General features: G+C 42.1%; 1 long non-coding RNA gene across 1 annotated transcript in view; it reads right to left on the bottom strand.

Annotated features, from left to right (window-relative positions):
* The window catches only part of LOC114901978, a 46169-nt gene that overhangs the window by 24199 nt on the left and 7205 nt on the right, over positions 1-14765 (bottom strand). Inside the window, exon 2 of the long non-coding RNA XR_003795332.1 lies at positions 5386-5567. This is a non-coding gene — a long non-coding RNA (uncharacterized LOC114901978). The remainder of the gene's footprint in view (positions 1-5385; positions 5568-14765) is intronic.

Below are 14765 nucleotides of genomic sequence, written 5' to 3'. Positions count from 1 at the left end.
TAAATGTGGCATTGAGTCATGCCAGTGGCCCACAGCCCCAAATTCTGTCTTCCTTGACTCTGTGGGATATTTTGTGGCAGGTCAGGCCTGGCCCTGGATTCCCAGGTTACACAGTTATTGAGCTATAATTTATGAATTGATATAAATGTCGATTACTTTTACTCTCATTTTATGTCAACTTTGGTGTAATGTTTTCTGCAGATAGTATTTACCTTGTATTGAACCAAAAGCTAGTATTTTGAAACATTAAATCACATCTTCATACTTCAGAGTTTTGGGATTTAGAGAACAGATTGCTGATCTGTGCATCTGTTTCTTTCATGGTTTCTAAACTTTAGTCTTAGGCACTCTTGGCTAACATCCATTAGCCTTCTCTATTGTATAGAAATCGTACTGTTTTGGTTTCTACTCGCTGATTGGTTTCCAACTCTTTTACATCTTCCTTGAGGTGTAACCACAGAAATCTTATGCACTTTTCCAGGTAAAGCTGCAGCATGACTCTGTACAAGGGTGGGCTAGTGTTACTGCTAAAGGTGTAATTCAAGGATGTATTAAATAGTACAATACCGTAGCACTGACTGCTGGGTAAAGTATACCGGAATGGATGACTGGGGCATTCCTCTGACAGCCAGGTGACCTTGGGCAAGTCATTTTGCCTCTCTGAGCCTCAGTTTCTTCTGTTTTATGTACCTCCCAGGGTAGCCACAGGATCAAATGAGACAAAGTACAGGCCTAAGGATACAAGTCTCTATTTCCTCTAATATAAAAAATCAATACATTCTCATTGTAAAAAACATATATAAAAGGAATATGTAATGGAAAGCAAAATTTCTAGAAATAACCACTGGGGCTAGCTTGGTTATACTCCAGATTTTTTTCTCCCTCTCTGGCTAATAACATGTAATACAATTGAAAAAGCAAGATCATTCTACATGCTATATTTTCTCTTGTTTCATTCACTTCATACATTGTGACATCTTTCCAGGTCAGTGCCTAGAGGGCTAGCTACCATTCTTTTTCATGCCTCCATAGGATCCTAACTGCATGGGTGCCCCATACTTTAATCCATTTCATAGTGGTAGTCATTTTAGCTTGTTTCCAATGTTTTATTCTAGCTTGTTTCCAATTTTTAACTTTTTGAAACAAAGCTGCAACAAATAACTTTGTGTTATGGTACTTTTACATATTTGAGTGATTACTGCCATATTCCTAGGAAAGCAATTGCTGGGTCAAAGGTATGAGCATTTAAATTTTAATGGATATTGCAAATTCGAACAAGTGTTCTAAGGTGTGGGGCTCTCTAGAAATATTTGTTATTAAACTAGGTTCTAGAAAACAAGCAGCTAGGAGAGGTCACAGAATGGTACTGGGAACAGAGTAGGTTTAGGCACACGTCACTTAACCTCTCTGTGCCTCAGTTTCTTCATCTGTAAAATGGAGATAAGAGTAGTTCCTGTCTGGTAGGATTGTTGTAAGGATTAAATGAGATAATATATGTTAAGTGCTGAGAATCCTACCTGGCATAGAGAAAGCACTATTTAATGAGAGATGTTGCTGTTATGACTATTTTGGATCAGAACTGTGACCTTGGAATAAGTTGTTCTTCACCCGCCAGTGCACGGCTGGACTCAGCCAGTGACCAGGCACCTTGGGGAACCCTCCCAGCATGAATTCTCATGGCCTACACCTGCCTACTTTAGATATAATCTAATTCCTTTCTTCTCCTTCCATGGCCTCATGAAGTCATTTTACAGTGTATTTGTGAGTTTGGCATGTAGGGAGCCAAAAGAGCTTTTATCACCAGCCTCTTTCAGAACATTTAAAAGTGAGTCCAGCCCAAATCCCCATGATGGAAGAGAGAAGGGGGGAACTACTATTTACTAAACTCCTGCTGTGTGCTAGGCCTTATCACACGTAAAAACATATATATAAAACTTCTTTTAATCTCACTGTAACCTGTGATGTCAGTATCACTATCACCATTTTAAAAATGAGTAATTGGAGGCATGGTCATCTTAAGGAATTTGCCCAAGGCCACAGAGTTAATAAGGGGCAGAACTGGGATTTGGCCCAAGTCCCTAGTTGTTCCATGGTGCTTCAGCTCTCAGCCCAGAGATGTACTTCGCCATGTGCACAGTCTGTGTCCTGATTCAGACCCACTCCTCTGTCTATACTTTTTAATAACCTTTGGTGGGGAATCTGGTCTAATACCTTTCAAGTTGACATAAGCAGCACAGATCATTCAGGGCTGTTAACAAGTCCAATTATTCACTCATCTCCTACGGGATCACAGGGGCTACAGCACCACAGGTCCATGGGCTCTCCCATAAGCGCTCAGGTCCCACCCCTTCCATGCTCAGCAATGCGAGGAAGGGAACTGTAGTGTGGTTCCCAGAGTATTCTTGGTCCTTTGTCATGGTGGTCATTGTTAATAGTTGTATACTTCTTCCAGACTATTTGGAAATAGGACTACTTTCCTCCTTAGACCAAAACAGAAAAGTCTGAGTTGCCCTGCTTTTCTTATGTCTTCCTGAGCAACTTTTTTACATTGTGGCAGTCAAATCGTCATTGACTCCAATGTAAGCTATTAGGCGCTTTGAGGCATTTAAAGGATCATTTCATATCACCTTCTTTAATTCTTGTTTACCTTTTGGGGGGGGCACTTTCTCTTGCTTCCTGTGGATGAAGTTCAATTTTTAAGCTGCTCTCCCCACCCACCTTAGCAGCCCAATATAACTCTCATCAAATGAGTTTTTTAAACATCTTTTTTAGAGTATAGTTGATTTACAATGTTGTGTTAGTTTCAGGTATACAGCAAAGTGATCAGTTATACACACACACACATCCATTCTTTTCGGATTCTTTTCCCATATAGGTTATTACAGAATATTGAGTTCCCTGTGCTATATGGTAGGTCCTTGTTAGTTATCTATTTTATATATAGTAGTGTTTGTTTATACATTAATCCCAAACTCCTAATTTATCACTTCCCTCCACATTTCCCCTTTGGTAACCATACATTTGACTTCAAGATCCGTGAGTCTGTTTCCGTTTTGTAAAAAAGTTCACGTGTATCATTTTTTAGTAGATTCCACACATAAATGATATCATATCTGTCTTTGTTGTCAGATGAGTCAAATGAGTTTTGAATAGTCTTTGTATGGGGGGAGTTTGGGTCAGTTGATCTGTACCACTCTCTTTTCTAGTCCTTTTCATAAGTAATGTTAAAGCAAACTCCCAACTTCCTGAGGGTTATTTTCTAATCTCTTTCCTTTTTGGAGCATCCAAAGCAGAAGATATTCCTGATGTTCTTCTTGAATTGAGTGAGGTCCTGGTGACGTTTTTCTTTCCTTCTCTATCCGGAATGGTGACTCTGACCATCCTCTCACACAATACTTCCTGCATGACTTTCTGTTTATTACCTGGAACTATGTCTATTGTATTTTCTTTCCTTGTAGTTTCTAAAACTACCTGTACTTGGAAGATATCATTGAAATCTCTCTTCCACATAGGGCTGGCTGAGCTTGCCCACTAAAGGAACTGACTGCAGAGACAGGTGTAATTTAAAAGGTGCCACGAAGGACTTCTCCCCCAAATCTTCTATCTTGCCTCTTCATTCAGTGAGTATTTACTGAGCACTTTCTCTGTGCTTGATATAAACTGGGATGTAACAAGGAACAACAGAGGCAATAGCCTTGCTTGCACAGAGCTGGCATTCTAGTGGGAGTTTATAGGACAGTGGGCATGTGGGGAGACGGATAACCAAGCAAGGGGGTCTAAATGGTGCCAAGCGTGATGAGTAACTAAAAAGGTGGTGCAGCAGAGCGCAGTTAGGAGGGGCTCTTTAATTATGAGGGTGCTCTCTGAGGTGACATTTAGGCTGCCACTTGAATGATACAAGAAGCCAATCATGTGGCAAGCCCAGGTAAGGTCTTTCCAGGCAAAGGGAAAAGCAAGTGCAAAGGCTCTGAGGCAGGACAAGTTTGGCTTATTCAGAGAACTGAAAGTAAAAACAGTACGGCTGGAGCAGAGTTAGCAAGGGCAAGGAAGACAGGAGATGAGGTCAGAGAGGTGGTGGGGCCTGATCGTGCAGGGCCTTGAGGTCAAGGTAGTAAGCCTGGATTTTATGTCCAGTGCAATGGGAAGTCATTAGAGGAGAGTGCCATGACATAATTTTAGTTTTCAGGAGGCTGCTCTGGCTGCTGAGGACAGATTGTAGAGGGGCAAGCAGGGAATCAGGGACCAGTTGCAAGGACACTTCTAGTCCAGTTATAAGATGATGGTGGCTTAGACTAGGAGATGGAGAGAAGTGTATGGGCTTGGTATATATTTTGGAGGCAGAGAAGACACTGACTGATGGATTAGATGTAGAGCGTGAGTCGCAGGAAGGATCATGAACACCACCCTAGGTTTTTGGTTTGAGTGCCTGAATGATGCTGGATATTATTTATTGAGATGGAGGATGAGGAACTGCTTGTGCGGAGAAGACTGAGTTTTGTTTAGGTCAGAAGGATCAAGTAGGCTATAAACTCAGCCTAACTTTAGGTCACTTATGCCAGAAGCAAGACTCTATCACATAGAGCTCACAGCAATAACATAATGCTGGACATGGAGGATATTTCCCAAGTGCTTACTGGATTAAATTGTCCTCACTAAAATGTAAATATTCCCCCAAAGTGATAATTCATTGTGTGTTGTTAGTCATTCTCACCTTAGCATGAATTTACATGTTTATTTTATAACAATTATTTAAAAGCTGCTATTTAAAAAGGGATAATGGACTGTAGGAGCAAAGACTCCTTTGAGGGTACAGGCTGAGCATTATGGGTGTCCTCAGGAGGGAGAGGAGGAAAAGTACTAAAGAAAACGCAAGAAAACACAAATTATAGAAATAGAATTTTGCCTAGGCCTGCTATAGTTTCTTCATTTTCAGACAAGGTACAGTCTTTTTCAAATATATAATTGCTGTCTGGCTTGTTTTTTGTTTTTTTTTTTTTGCGGTACGCGGGCCTCTCACTGTTGTGGCCTCTCCTGTTGCGGAGCACAGGCTCCGGACGCACAGCCTCAGCGGCCATGGCTCACGGGCCCAGCCGCTCCGCGGCATGTAGGATCTTCCCGGACCAGGGCACGAACCCGTGTCCCCTGCATCGGCAGGCGGACTCTCAACCACTGTGCCACCAGGGAAGCCCTGTCTGGCTTGTTTTAAAAAAACTACTAATTTTATGTATTTCCAGTTTAGTCTCTTTATTCTAGTAAAATGTTCTATTGCATAGCTGCACTGTGATTTTTAAATAATGTATAGAACTTCTACCTACAGAGATTCATAAAATGTTTTGCTTGCTTGGTAACATTGTTATATAATAATATAATTAAAACCTGACTTACCAGTCCTCCATAGCTAGTGATGTATGTTTCATCTCCCTTTTTGAGGAAATCTTCAATAAGCACTGAATTCTTACTTGGTGACAGGTATTGTATTTAGCACTTAGTTCTGAGTTCCTTGATGATGGCAACTGGAGTTAGTCTCAAAGACGCTCTGGGGCTGGTCCAGTGGAGATTTAATGAAGCTTTGGATAAAAAAGACAGATTTAAAGGGGTAAGGCCAATAATAACTAATGAAACTGTTCTTTGGGAATCAAAACTAAATAAAACAAACCAACGGCTTCTGAGTTAGGCTTTCAGGTAACTCTCTGCCCACTGGACCCAGTTTCTCCATGCTGTGGGTTTGAATCTATTCCTCTACATTGGGTGCAATCATTGTCTCATTACTCCTATTTTCTAAGTGGAATTAAATGACTCTGTCTGCCTGTGACCATGGTAAAAAGAAGCTTCATCTTGGGAACGTTTTGAGGAGCCTTTCCCCTTGTTAAGAAAGTTTTTAAATAAAGGTAAAATCATGATTCAGTAAATATAAAATGAACAATGTGAAAGATTTTATTTAACTCATTAATTAATGAGGAAATCAGATGTTACCACAGGTTCAAAGGAGAATTTTAAAAACCACACACAGATACAGGCCATCAGGAATGCTGAAATGGATTTACAAATAGATACAGAACTGGTCAATATCCACTGGGAGATAATCGGCTGTGTTTCACTGGACAAAATTCATTTGCATTTCAGTGGACAAGAGTCATTTGCATTACAACCTATATTAGTTTCCTAGGGCTGCATAAGAAGTACCACAAACTAGGTGACTTAAAGAAATTTATTGTCTCACAGTCTGGAGGTTAGAGGTCCAAAATCAAGATGTTGGCTGGGGCTTCCCTGGTGGCGCAGTGGTTGGGAGTCCGCCTGCCGATGCAGGGGATGCGGGTTCGTGCCCCGGCCCCGGAGGATCCCGCATCCCGCAAGCCGCGGAGCGGCTGGGCCCGTGGGCTGTGGCCACTGGGCCTGCGCGTCCGGAGCCTGTGCTCTGCAACGGGAGAGGCCACGGCAGTGAGTAGGCCCGCGTACCGCAAAAAAAAAAAAAAGATGTTGGCTGGACCAATCTCCCTCTGATGCTGTAGGGCAGAATCCTTCTTGTCTTCCCCAGCTTCTGATGGTTTGCTGACAATTCTTGGCATTCCATGGCTTGCAGCTTTAGCATTTCAACCTCCGCCTCCATCACAACATGTCGTTCTCCCTTTATGTGTCTCTATTTCTATGTCTTTTCTCTTTTTATAAGGCCATCAGTCATATTAGATTAAGGGCCCACCGTACTCCAGTATGACCTTATCTTAACTAATAATACCTGCAGTGACACTGAGGTATTGAGGGTTAGGACTTACAATGTATCTTTTGAGGCAACACAATTCAACCCATAATACTACTCGTTTTCTACAAGTACAGAATTGTAAAATAGCTCAGAGGTAATGAAAGACATGACACCTAGTAACTGTTCTTTGCCCATTTCAGTCTTTCACAGTTTTTCCTAATACTCATCCTAGGTTGCCCCCAAATGTGGAGATCTTTACTCCACGCTGGCCACCACCGCTATGCTTGTTGAAAGGCAGGAAGCTTTACTGTTTCTGGACTAGGTGGGTACAGAGGCCTTTGCTGCAGCTCAGAGGAGCCCCAGTGCTCAATTCCAGGTGCTACCGTAAGGTTGCCAGGTAACCAGGCACACACTTCTGAGGTGGTGCCTCAGAAGTCTGCTGCAAGGGTGAGGCCAGTGTCTGTGTAATACAGAAGAATAAATCTGACTCCATATTAGATCTGTTTCTTTTACTTTAACCTTTGTATTCTATTGCTTTTGCTTCGAGCTAAGAATATTGCCTATAGCCTGAAATACATAGGGCAGCCCATTCTCAAAGCTCTGACCTTTCAGGGTACATACACTTTTCCATTTATATTATCAGTTGCAGAACAGAGAATAACACTTGTCTTGTTGGAGGTTTACAGGAACACTGTGACCTGACCTACCTACGTGGACAGCTACAAGAACAAAGGATTCCTACACCAAGAAGTCTGCAACAACCAACAACGCCCCTCCCTCAACCTTGCCTTTAAAAATGTTTTCCTGAAATCCTTCAGCAAGCTTGGGGTTTTGGGGGCACGAGCAAACCCCATGGTTTGCATGGCCCTGTGATAAACCTTTCTCTGCTCCAAGCTCCGAGGTTTTGGTTTGGCCTCGCTGTGCGTTGGGCACACAAACTCGCATTCAGTACCATCTGCTCTTCCTAAAATGGCCAAACTCTATCCTGTTCTCTGTCTTAGGGGCATCCACTGTCTGCTCTGCCCTTCCCACACTCCATTCCTTTCCTGGCCAATCTCTCAAGGTGCCTGCATATACTCTTGCTCTCTTTCTCCCCGCTGGGGTGAGAGTCAGAGGATGAATTTTTCTTTCTAACTCATCCTTGCAACATCTTTCACTGCCCCTGTACAGGGAAAACTGTGATGGGCTTTTGCCATCAGAAGACGCTGAGTCAACAGCTGTGCTGCATTTGGAGACTGGAGAACAGACTGGTGAGTCTGAGAAAGGTTGATGTTGAATAACAGGGGTTTCCAGCTCAGCTTGGGTTAAGAGCAAAGCACTCCACTCTGATGATACCAATTTTATCATGCTGCTGCTGAAATTGCACTCCTCAAATAAAACTGCCTCCTCTTCTCTCCCTCCGGCTTATCCTCTGGGAAGCAATGGCATCCAACTGGTGAGCACAGGAGCCCAGTTCCACTACTTCTGACGTTTTCCCAACTTCTGTAGGAAAACTGGGCCTGGTGGTGCTTCTCAACCAGTTCTGCTAGTCCCCAGTGGGTCATTTCATTAACCCCTGACTGTCTTGCCGGGCTTTTAGCAATCTGTGTGTAGGTCGACATTTGTTGTTTAGAAATGCTTTGTCATCTTTAACGTATTTAATCTTAGCAGCTTGATGACATTTTTCCTAGTGAATACTCATTTACCTAAATAGATTCCCAAACCCCTCCAAGACCCCGAATCTTTACTTTAAAACAGATGTGTAAAAAAGTGATTCGGCTTCCTTCCCCCACAGGTGGCATTTGGCAATGTCTGGAGACATTTGTTATTGTCACAACTGTGTGGCTGCTACTGGTATCTAGTGGGTAGAGGCCAGGGACACCACCAAACATCCTACAGTGCAGTAGACATGCCCCCGCACCCCTGACAAGGAATCATGAAGTCCAAAATATCGACAGTGCTAAGGCTGAGAAACCTTCTTTAAAAGAAAGAGATAATTACCTTTAAAAAAATTACAAAATAATGCACGATCCTTATGGAAAACATTTAAAATAAGACAAGCTAAAAAGAAAAATGTAAATCTCACAAAAGTACATTTTCTGCTAAGGTTAAAACTTTTTTTCCTTAAAGATATGTTAAGAATAATTTGAATCCTTTCTCATTCCCAGTAAAACTTAGAAGCAAAATATTTATTCTTGTTTTTTTTGTAAAATGCAATGAATTGAAGCAAGTTGGCCCAAGTGTTTATGGGCTAGTAGGAGGGAAAAGCAAAGTTACAAATAAGGACTAAAGCTCTTTCTTTAATGCACTGGACTGATTCCAGATGTATTTCTAGATATGAAATGCCACCAAAAGTGCAGAGCCAAGAACCTTGCCATAGGTGTAGGAAATTCCTTGGCCTCCTGCTTCCCAGTGAGCCTCTGGAATGTGAGAACGTGTTAGCAGTAGACCATGGGGCTTCAGTAGGAGGAGGAGGCTGGCTATTGGCTATTTTTAAAATGGAAGGCTTCTAAAATAGTGAGATGTTAAAATAATAACCTGTGAAAGGAGAGAAGCCCTTCTGTGGAGTATAAAGCCAGAGACAATGTGGCACCAAGCTGGGAGTGTCTCTGAGCGACGTTCTGGCCACGTGGGAATACAGGAAAGTGGGTGGCTGAGTGTACAGTCTGGCAGCAGCTGAAGTAGCTGAGTGTGAGCAGACGAGTGTGGTTACAGAGAGAAGTAGACCCAGTGAGCGCCCTGCTGTTCCGGAATATCTTGGAGAAAGTGGAGTATTGAGGGGACCAGACACATTTCCTCACCAAGAACTTCCTGAGCTTCCAGTCTGTGGCAGACTGTGCAGGGCTAGGTGTCAGGGGCACAAAGATGGATCAGGTTTTTGTTAAGTGGAGGAAGCCATAGAGTTCGCTGAGTCTGGGGCTACTTCTTTACTTTCCTAAACAGGAAGTTGCCAGCTCTTGAAATTTAGGGCCAGTGCAGAAATTTTAGAGCTGCTTTTCTTCGACTAGGTTGTATCAACATAATTAACTGAGACTGAATCTAGGCAGAGGCTGTCAGAAGTTTATCAAAAGGGCTTTTTCTTGTAAAGGAAGCATGATGGGACGGGTCGGTGCCTCTTCGTGAATTACGTTCCCTCAGCTAAAAAGTGGTTCAAGTCTCAAGCTGTATAAATGGAAATGGCTGCAGACAGCAAGGCAGATGAGAATAAAGGCAAGTCAGCAAAGAAGGAGCGAGAAGCTGAGGTTTGAGATCCAGGGTGGAGTGGAACTAGAGTAATAGCTTGTTTAAATTAAAAAATTTAGGTGACATCAGTGTGGTTTGTAACAAGACACTCTATACTTGTAATCTACCCAATGGCTATGTAATTAAACAAATTATTATGGAAAATCTGAAACATAAATAAAAGTAGAAAGGATAGTATAAAGAACCTAATGTACTCATCACCCAGTTTCACCACTTTTTAATAAATGGCCTATTTTGTTTCAGCTCTCCCCCCACCTACTCAATTCCCCAGTAATTTTGAAGCAAATTCCACACAATTTATTATTTCATTTGTGTATATTTCAGTATGTATCTCTAAAATGACACAGAATATAATTTGAATTTCGGGTCTTTGTGTAGTGCAGAGCTATGCTCTAAAATAACACTGTAGATATGAAAACATGCTGAAGAGAAGGGAAAGTATCATCTCCTCAGAAAGGCTTCACCTGCTCCTTCCTAGGCTGAGGTGAATGTCCTTCATCTGTGCTTCCTTGGTGCCCTGTGCATACCTGGATCACTGCCCCCAACACACTGTGTAGAAATGATTGTTTGCTTGTCTGTGTCTTTGCTAGTGTCACACTGATATTTAATACTCAGTAAAAATCCATGCACTCCCCACATTTCCCAGCCTCCTCTGGAGTTAGGTTGGGGCATGTGACCACTTCAGGCCAATGCCCTGTAAGTGGGACTAATAGGCCAATTTGCACCCAAGCCTTGAAAAACCAGTGTTCCACCTCCATGCTTGTTCTTCCTTTCTTGTGGCCCTGGAAGCCACGTGTGAGATGGTGGTGTTCCAATACGGAGGGAGCCTGAATCCCTGTGTCACTGGATGGACAGGAGTCTTACTGGCCTAGGACTCCTAGGCCAGTAAGCCATAGGACTTTGCAGGAGTGAGAAATGAAATTCTGCTGTGCTAAGCCACTGATGTTTCAGGGTGTATTTATTAACTTCAGCATAAGATAGCCTATCCTCACTAATACAAATTAGACTGAAACTTCCTCTAGGTCAGGGGCTATGTTCTCCATTACTATATCCTTGGTACGTCTCATTGTGCTTGGCACATAGTAGGTTCTCATTAAATGTTTGACAGGAAGGAAAGATTAAAAAGAAGGAGGGAAGGAAGAAAAAAAGAAAGGATGAAAAGAAGAAGAGAAGAAAGCAAGTAAGCTAGCTTGCTCGGAAGTGCCAAGATTAAATATGAGTTCAAAATTTCTGACTCTTTGGGGGCGATAGTAGTAAAAACCAACCAACCAACCAACCAACCAACCAACCCATAGAGCTCTCTTTCAGAAGTTTTCTGAAGCCCTATCCTAAGAAGTGTATCTTATACTATCGCTTTGTTTTGCCGACTGATACATATACAAAACTAAGATTTTCAAGTTAAGTGTCTCATCAGTGCTACATTCCTACATTTGGGGACTTTGTTTGTATCTTCTTGTGCTCATTGGCACCACCTCCCTCAGCCCTTCATCTGCCTCTCTGGTACCCTGGCTCAATGCATACCTCCTCTGTGCCAGACAGGTTCCAGGTGCTGGAATGTAGGAGTGGGCAAGAAAAGGCACGGGCCTTGTCCTCTAGTGAATGGCATGACAGTGCTATGGGTGCACTGGAGGGACCCCAACTTATCTCGGGGTAAGAGGGAGGGCTTTCTGGAGAAAGCATCTCCAGCACATCCTGGAGTAGAAGTTAGTCAGGGTCAGGGTTCCATCATCAGTGCCTTGTTGTGTCTCCGGTATCCGGCTGTCTCACCTCTTCTTTTCCTCCTTGCCCTCTCTCTACTTAGGTTTTTCTCCTAAAACCCAAGTGGTACTTTGTGTACTTCCTCCTGCACCTGCAGGGCAACAGATGATCACACCAAGTGTATCTGGTGAAAAAGTTCACAGTCTAGTTCCCAGCATTTGCTACAGATCGCTGGGAGATGTGCTTCCAGGGATGGTGTGTGCATGTGTGGTGTCAACAGCCATCAACGTGCTGGAAGGCAGCTGCACTCTGCAGGGATTCAGGGAACCAAACCTGATGTTACTACCCCTGTGCCTGGAAAGGGAATCGCTGGGAGACAGGAAGGGAGGAAGTTTCCATCGTAACCACTGTGTCATCTTCATTTCTCATCCTTGTACATATTTCACCAAAAACTTAGTAATGACAGAATTTCCCAGTCTTCTTTTTGGCTCATTTAGAAAAGATGATCACATAGCTCCAGAAAGTGTCTGTGTCCACGGAGCACTGCGGGTTAATCTCCTAAAGCTGGTTTCAGCAGTTACCTAGCTAGGTTTGGTGTTAGGAGAGGGTTTAAATTTTTTTCAGTGCAATATGGTTTGCAATATCCTGCAGCTCCCATTAGCTTTAGCCTGACCCCTTCAGCATGTGAGGATGGGTCTGAAGAGCTGGGAGCCTCATCCTAGATGGGGCCGTGAAGAGTTTGGTACCAGGCTGGGCTTCATCCGACGATGCTGCACCTTTTTCTTCTAAGCTAGCTCATTCCCTGTGGCTAAAGCTAGAACCTTAATTTAGCAAATGCCAGGAACTAGGTGGCCTTTAAAAGAAACCATCTTCTGGTTATCCTTGGCAAAAGTAGGAACACTTTTAAGGAACCCACTTTTGCATTTGGCCCATGTTTGGGAGAAAAGGCCTATTATGTTGAGGGATATGGGAGAAATTACAGGGATATTCCTCCCTGACTCCTCCTTTGCTTCTCTCATTTAAATCCAGTGAAGGATCTCAGCTTCATTCCCCCACAGAGAGAGAACTTCCAGAAGGAGGGAACACCTACTCTTTTTTAAAAATAGTTGTTACTGTGATGCTGATTCTGCCATAGTACACAGCACAGAGCAGCAGTCAACACTCGGTGGAAAAGGCAAACATTCTTCAAAAGCGAGTTTCTCGAGGCTACCGTCACCCTGATACCAAAACCAGACAAACATGTCACAAAGAAAGAAAACTACAGGCCAATATCACTGATGAACATAGATGCAAAAATCCTCAACAAGATACTAGCAAACACAATCCAACAACACATTACAAGGATCATACACCATGATCAAATGGGATTTATCCCAGGAATGCAAGGATTCTTCAATATATGCAAATCAGTCAATGTGATAAACCATATTAACAAATTGAAGGAGGAAAACCATATGATCGTCTCAATAGATGTAGAAAAAGCTTTTGACAAAATTCAACATTTATGACAAAAACCCTCCAGAAAGTAGGCATAGAGGGAACTTCCCTCAACATAATAAAGGTCATATATGACAAACCCACAGCCAACAACGTTCTCAATGGTGAAAAACTGAAACCATTTCCTCTAAGATCAGGAACAAGACAAGATTGTCCACTCTCACCACTATTATTCAACATAGTTTTGGAAGTTTTAGCCACAGCAATCAGAGAAGAAAAGGAAATAAAAGGAATCCAAATTGGAAAGGAAGAAGTAAAGCTGTCACTGTTTGCAGATGACATGATACTATACATAGAGAATCCTAAAGATGCTACCAGAAAGCTACTAGAGCTAATCAATGAATTTGGTAAAGTAGCAGGATACACTTTTAATGCACAGAAATCTCTTGCATTCCTATACACTAATGATGAAAAATCTGAAAGAGAAATTAAGGAAACACTCCCATTTACCACTGCAACAAAAAGAATAAAATACCTAGGAATAAACCTACCTAAGGAGACAAAAGACCTGTATGCAGAAAACTGTAAGACACTGATGAAAGAAATTAAAGATGATACAAATAGATGGAGAGATATACCATGTTCTTGGATTGGAAGAATCAACATTGTGAAAATGACTCTACTACCCAAAGCAATCTACAGATTCAATGCAATCTCTATCAAACTACCAATGGCATTTTTCACAGAACTAGAACAAAAAATTTCACAATTTGTATGGAAACACAAAAGACCCCGAATAGCCAAAGCAATCTTGAGAAAAAAATGGAGCCGGAGGAATCAGGCTCCTGGACTTCAGACTATACTACAAAGCTACTGTAATCAAGACAGTATGGTACTGGCACAAAAACAGAAATAAAGATCAGTGGAACAGGATAGAAAGCCCAGAGGTAAACCCACGCACATACGGTCACCTTATTTTTGATAAAGGCAGCAAGACTATACAATGGAGAAAAGACAGCCTTTTCAATAAGCGGTGCTGGGAAAACTGGACAGCTACATGTACAAGAATGAAATTAGAACACTCCCTAACACCATACACAAAAATAAACTCAAAATGGATTAAAGACTTAAATGTAAGGCCAGACACTATAAAACTCTTAGACGAAAACATAGGCAAAACACTCTAGGACATCAATCACAGCAAGATCCTTTTTGACCCACCTCCTAGAGAAATGGAAATAAAAACAAAAATAAACAAATGGGACCTAATGAAACTTCAAAGCTTTTGCATAGCAAAGGAAAACATAAACAAGACCAAAAGACAACCCTCAGAATGGGAGAAAATATTTGCCAATGAAGCAACTGACAATGGATTAATCTCCAAAATTTAAAAGCAGCTCATGCAGCTCAATATCAAAAAAACAAACAACCCAATCCAAAAATGGGCAGAAGACCTAAACAGACATTTCTCCAAAGAAGATATACAGATTGCCAACAAACACACGAAAGGATGCTCAACATCACTAATCATTAGAGAAATGCAAATCAAAACTACAATGAGCTATCACCTCACACCAGTCAGAATGGCCATCATCAAAAAATCTACAAACAATAAATGCTGGAGAGGGTGTGGAGAAAAGGGAACCCTCTTGCACTGTTGGTGGGAATGTAAACTGATACAGCCACTATGGAGAACAGTATGGAGGTTCCT

The sequence above is a fragment of the Monodon monoceros genome, unplaced genomic scaffold, assembly GCF_005190385.1.
Source record: "Monodon monoceros isolate NGI ecotype Baffin Bay Population unplaced genomic scaffold, NGI_Narwhal_1 Super_Scaffold_2, whole genome shotgun sequence".
Taxonomy (NCBI): domain Eukaryota; kingdom Metazoa; phylum Chordata; class Mammalia; order Artiodactyla; family Monodontidae; genus Monodon; species Monodon monoceros.
Note: the sequence above shows the minus strand (reverse complement) of the source record. Positions and strands in the feature narration are given on the sequence as shown.